Raw genomic sequence first — 6,962 nt, 5'->3', positions numbered from 1 at the left:
GGTTTTGAGAGGGGAGGAAGCCGATTGGGGGTGGTTTGAAGGATGAGGAGCTTGGCCTTACAGGCCGAAGGGTGATTCTCGGCAATCGCAGTCGCGGCTGCGATTGGTGGTGCAGGGCGGCACGGGCTTCACGGGAGTCGCACATGTGCCGTGCGATGAGTGGCTCACGGTGGTAGCAAGGCCTCACCATGGCTGATGTGAGCTTGTGAGCAAAGGGAGTGGGGGAAAGATAGAGAATGGGATGCTCGGATTGGGGGAGAAGAGAGGTGGGGTAGTCAACAATGGGGTGGTGCGCTGTGGTGAACACATGGCGAAACAAGATTGGAGGCGAGGGGTGACGATGTTGGTCAAGAGGAGGGCTCACGAGTCTGCAGGTGGGAGGAGGAAGAAGAAGAGAAAGAAAGAAAAAACAGAGAAAGAAGGGAGAAGGGAAACCGTGTGGCATGAGGTGGAAGAAAGAATAGTTAGGGTTTTTTAACCCACAAGCCGAAATGGCATCTTTCCAAGGGGGGAGAATTTTCACTTCCCAGCCCTTCAACGACATCGTTTTGAAGAAGAGGGCTAGGCTCCCAGCTAGCCCATGGGCTGGGCCCAAAGCTCCTCTCTTTCAGGCCTAAAATTGGCCCACAACACCTACACAACCCAAAAACCCACAACCATCCAAATGGGTTCATAAAATAAATAAACCCTTAAAAAAAAGAATAAAACACAATAAAATATTAAATTTTTGGGGTCTCACATCGATTCTATTTTGAGTGTGGCTCTAGGCCATCTACATAGAATACTCAACCATCATGTGGATACAAACTCAGTCCGATCGGAGATTGGTAAATTGGATTCACTTGCAGAACAATTACAAAGATTAAGCTTGAGGTAATCCTTCTGTTGTGTGTATTTTGTTTCGTGCTAACACTAAAAAGTTTCTATTATTTGTAGTTATTGCTTTGGGTATGACGTGACACCTTAAGGAACAAGACAACTAACTACCAAGAAATACCAAAGACGCTAGCCTAGTTCAGTTTTCTAAAGAAAACATACTGAGAGCATAAGGATGCATGAGAACCATGGCCCTCAAGAAAGAGGAAAGAAGCATGGTCACTCCCATTGTGAGATTGCATGAAGCTTAACTTTCATGTACTAGTTCAGCCGGATTATCAAATATTAGTAGTAGTATGCCATGATGAGAAACATGACCCCCCCAACTACTGGAGAAGTTAAGGCGGCACTCATGAGACTAAAGGAGCAAGGAAATTATTATGCGCGAACAAACTATTACTCAGAAATGACTCGTTAGATGCCATCATGACCATTAAAACATACATTCATAGAAGTGCCAACTTTATTGTACATATTGTAGTCAAATGGGGCGCTTCCCATGATGTTCCCAGAAGCACTCTCATTTAGGGCTGTGCAGAAAAGGTTCAGACCCGGTCCGTCCGTGAGATCCGACTCGACCCGACCCGAGAAAACGGGTTGAAGTAACTTGCTGGTCGAACCCGCTGAAACCGTCTACACCGTTCTCACTCTGCTTAAATGAAAAGCTTCTCTCTGTTTTATTCTTCTTTGAATATGGATGGGGTTTGTGGGTGGTTCTGAATGCGTATGAGAGACCAAAATCTTTCGCCGTCGAATCATCAAATGCAGAAACAGAATGAGCACAAAGAGTACCTGAAGAAACGGTGGTTGTAGGCGTAAAGCAAACGCTGAATCGGAATCGGATTCGGATTCGGGGGTCAAGGTCGAGCCGTTGGTCCACCCGAATGTTCCCGTTTCCACGTTCACACTCGACGGGTCACTCGTTGATCCAACCGGGAGAGAAGTTATAACACGGAACGATTCACGTTGAGGTTGCCGCTGGAGGTGAGGAAACAGATAATGAACCCGAAACTGAACCAGGCCACGAGTATGGTGCTCTTGCCGAGGGAAGGGAGTTCGAGGCGGGATACAGAGCAGGCGGGGAAGGGAGTAGCAGAGGGAAGAGTCACAAGAGGATGGAGAAATCGGACCAGATGAGTAAATCGGAGCAGTGGGCATTTTTTACAAGAGCATGGTCGATGAAGTCACCGAAGGTGGCGACTAATAATGATGGAGAGCGCACCTCATCTCAACCGGCAGGCGAGGGAACAGCAAGTGACTCGTCGTCATCGAGGTCAAGGGCAAGGGTATTTGTAATTTATCCTTCGCGTGCTTCCAATCTCGGGTCGGGTCGGTCCAGCCCGATTTGATTTGTCTTGGAGCCGGGTCGGGTCGGTTCGGGCCCAAACACACATCGGGTTGGTCGGGTTGCAGCCCTACTCTCATTAATCACTTCCCTAGACACCTCCTCAACCCAAACTTCATTCAAATCCCCTTGTACGTCTGGGTAATTCAATGCAAACATAGCAAGAGTACCTCAAGTATTTTCAGAATATTCCACTACTATTCATTACTTTATTATTATTTTTTACCTACTTTTTATTACTATTCATTATTTTTCACTACTATGCAATATTCTATTATTACTTTTTTACTATTATTCACAACTCTTCTCAACACTTTTTCATTACTATTACTTTTTCATTACTTTGCGAGTATTGTTTAGTGGTACAAGTTAGACACAAATGCAAAAATAATAGGTGAATTGGTTGAAAATGTGACTGCACGATATTCTTAATTGTTTTTTTTTAAGGAAAGCGAAAGTAAAAGCTCAAATTGTAAAATATAATATCTAGAATAATCATATCGAAGTTCTTGAGATTTCATAGAATAACATCACAATGGGTTTCTTAAAATCATAACTACAATTTTATGATCAAATAGCATTCATATTTTGCCAAATCATCCTTTAAGGATATATAGGATTGATTAAAAAAAAATTGAAATTCACGTTTTTCGAAAGGAAAAGGTAGGTTTTTAAAAAAAAAAACAAAAAACATGTTTCATTTCATCAAAATCAATCAGGACAATGTTTTTCCTTCAATACGCTACTGAAAATAGAAATAGGTCCATCCTCAATCCATATTTGCTCATCTTCCACAGTAAGTCCCATCTTCCCTAGCTACTGAGCTATGGTATTACCTTCTCGATGAATGAATTAATGAAGCTTCCGACAGGGCCACCTCTTCATAAAACATCATCAGAAATAACTTGGCCATAACTAGTCCAGTTTTTTGCATTTTTTATTGATACCATTGATTATGGTTTGGGCGTCCCTTTCAAATATGGCAGTTGAGAACCCCATATCCGGGAATACTTCCATGGCCCTCCAGAGAGCAGTGCATTCAGCAATGGCTTGGTTGCTACAGAATTTTCTATTAGCACACAGTGAAAGAAGTAAATCCCCATCTGAATCTCGAATTACCACTCTAATTTCTATTTTGTTTGTATCCTTCTCTATAGCAACATCCCAATTTACCTTGACACAATTGGCATTAGGCGTTCTCCTTCTTACATCTCTACCTCTATTTCCACTTGTGTTCTGCTCTATCTTGTGTAATTGTTGCCCTTCATGATATTTTCCTAGGCTATTCTTGATGCTTGTACCACCTCTTGAGTACCTACAAACGTATCTTCGAAGACCAATCCATTTCTCCTTATCCATAGCCTTTTCATTGTCATTGTTATCCATTCTAGATCATCTTGGTGCAGCCATGTAACCAACTTCTCCCACAACTATGAGAAATCATCTTCCTTTGTCACCCACTCTTCTAGAGGACTAGTATCCGCAGCCTATACATAACTGGCAGCAGGACAAATCCATAGCATATTGGGCATAGAGGATCATCAATCACTTTTCTGTAAGATAGGTTTTTCCATGTAGGCAGTATGTTGTTCCATGCTTTCTAAAGAGAGTTTTTCACCACCCCCTGGACTCCCAAATTAAGCCCATAGCCTCTTTTCCACCCCTTTTCTTCCATATTTCCAATAGAGGTTTCTCCATTTACAATTCCTTTCCTATTGTGTTCCACATGGTAGGCACTTTTCACAAAAGAATATCATTCTTTGAATATCTCCATATCATCTTGTCAACTGCCCCTACCTTGCTTATAGGAATACTATAAATATTTGCTCCCTCCTCTGTTGAGAAGATCCTAGTTATTTTGTCTTCCTTTCAGCAGTGTAACTCCTCATCAATAAGTTCATTAACTCTTGATTCTCGAGATAAAGACTAGGTTGGAGGTTGAACACAGAGAGATAAATGGATTGGAAACCACTTGTACCCCCACATTTTAATTTTCTTCCCATTACCATTCATCTCTGACCAGCTTTGAGCAATGCCAAAGAGTTGTGCAAGCTTTTCCATATCAAGGATGGCACATGGCCTAATCTTGAATCAAGAATATTGTGCCCCTTTTGAAATACTTCCCCTTCATAATTTTTCCAGTGCCTCCAACACTACTTAGCTATCATTGACTTGTTGAAATACTCCATGTCTTCAAACCCCAAACCACCTTTATCTTTTGAAACCCCCATTCTGCTCCAGCTTCTCTGTTGGATTTTCTTATCCCTCTATCTATGTCCCCACCGAAACCTTTGCACCATAGATGAGATTTCCTTGCATAGATTTTTAGGGAGTTTAAACACACTCATGGAATAAGAGGGAATCGCTTGTATTATTGCCTAAATTAAGACCTCCTTACCTGCTTGAGACAAAAATGGTTCTTCTAGCTATTCAACTTCTTCCAGATTCTCTCTTAAATGCATCTGAATGTATTGTACTTCAATCTTTCTACTATAGCAGGTAAAACTAGGTACTTTTCATAGCTCCCTTCTCAATTGAACCAGCTACTTGGGTAATCTAACGTTTGTCAATTGTCCCTGAGTTAGTTCTAGAAAATAAAGATGTCTTTTGCTTGTTTAGAAGTTGACCTAATGCTTTCCCATATAACTTAAGGATTTGTAGGATTCTAAGCCATTCTACACCTTGGATTTATAGAAGATGAGGCAGTCTTCTGCAAACAGCAAGTGACTTATTCTTGTGCCACCCTTTGTTGTTGCCACACCTCTTAATTCACCTCTACTTTCAACCAAATTAATCAGGGAGGTTAGTCCTTCATCACATAAGATAAATAGGTAAAGAAATAATGGATCCTCTTATCTCAACCCTCTTGTTGGTATAATATAATTTCCTGGCCTCCCAATCACTAACACAACATATGAAACTGACCTAACACACTCCATAGTCATCTTTATCCATCTCTCCCCAAAGCCAAGCTTTCTCAACATAGCTTCAAGATAAGACCACTCCACTCTATCATAGGCTTTTGACATGTCAAGTCTCATAGCCATACTTCAATTTCTACCTCTCAGTCTGGTCTTCATAGTGTGTAGAGTCTCATAGGCCACTATTATGCTGTCTATAATCAACCTACCTAGGACAAAGGCACTCTAGCTACTTGAGATGATTTCTTGTAACACCCGTTCTTGTGGTGGGATTTTAAAAAAAAAAATGATTTTAGAAATGAAGACGGGAATTACCAGATACCACTATTTAACACTCGTTCTTGTGGTGGGACTTTTTTAAAAAATGATTTTAGAAAGGACAACGAGAATTACCGTTCAATTTAAAATTTTTTACTTCCATACCCAGGGTGCAAGACTTTACGTTATAAAATATAAAATGTTCTTCGAGAATAAAAGAGGTTTATAGCGGAAAACATTAATCTTAAGATACAAAGGCCTCTCATACAATTAAAACTCTCATGCCTAGACTTCTGTGATCTTCCCCTCGGGCCGTGTCAGTCCTGACGCGTACTGCTCATTTAGTTCCTGTGGGGGGAGGGGCATACATAAAAACTAAAATGAGTCGATGACTCGTAAGCATTACTTCATACAGTTAAAATATAATAACATAGGTTTTCAATCAGGCATTCATCATTCCATGCATACTATACATACATGCATACATGCATTCATTTGAAAATATCACTAGGCGGGTATTTTCTTTAAAAAAAGGTTTTCTTTTCGTAAAACGTATGTCCCGTCAGTGCCTTCATTTCTTCAAGAGTTCGTGCACTCATACATTCTTTCTTATCATTTTCTTTGACCAGTACACACTGTTACGCCTCGTGTGTTGGGGTTAGCGGTCTTCCTTTAGACCCGAACTCCGCCCATGCCGCGGGTTGGGAATCCCTTTTCAGTCAAGGGACAATACTGGGTGCACTACCAGTACTACTTACCCGACATTGCAACATGCCCATTCCTTTGGTACCCTTTTCATTCATTTATGTGGCCATTACTTATTTTCATACATTAAACATTCAGTCCTTTCTTTCAATTCAGTCCTTTCCTTTTCAATCCTTTTCATTTAAAATTTCATTCATGGAAAAACATCATTTAAAAGTAAGAGCTTAAACATCATCTTCCATGCATTTAAAGCATCAGTTCATGGCATCCTTAAAATATCAGTTCATAGGGACATTTAAAACACTTTCTTTTCGTCAGTTAAGGCATCGATTAAAGCACTTGGTATAGGCCTCAACATTTCTTTTCGTAGAAAATACATACAATAGATACTGCGTATAGTCATTTATTCATATGCGTACATTTAATACTTTGGTTGCGTAAAAAGGGGCTGCCAAGGAGGGCCATACATACATATACCTTTGAACACTTAGCATGCTTTTCGTAAAACATATTCCGTGTCGTTTTGATAAGGCATTGTAAAGGAAAGCATTTCATTTTTATTTCATGTCTTTAAGAAAACTCTAGAAGAGTATGAACATAATACTTACCTGAAATCCATGCTATACTGATGACTTGCATAATTTAAAATATTTTATCACTTCTTAACTTTAACTTTAGTCTAAATTTATTTATTTTTGTTGATTTTTTGCTTCATTGTTGTTATTTAAATTTTATTTTAGATTTGAAAAAAATGAAAGATTCTAATTTTCGCAGCCCATTGTCTAATGACTCTCTTTTATTTAATGAATTATTAGGCACTTCGAAAAATAAAAGTCAAGAGAGTGTTTTACGTAGAG

Source organism: Juglans regia, chromosome 2, assembly GCF_001411555.2.
Source record: "Juglans regia cultivar Chandler chromosome 2, Walnut 2.0, whole genome shotgun sequence".
Taxonomy (NCBI): Eukaryota; Viridiplantae; Streptophyta; class Magnoliopsida; order Fagales; family Juglandaceae; genus Juglans; species Juglans regia.
The sequence above is the reverse complement of the archived record's forward strand: the minus strand, read 5'-3'. Positions refer to the sequence as shown.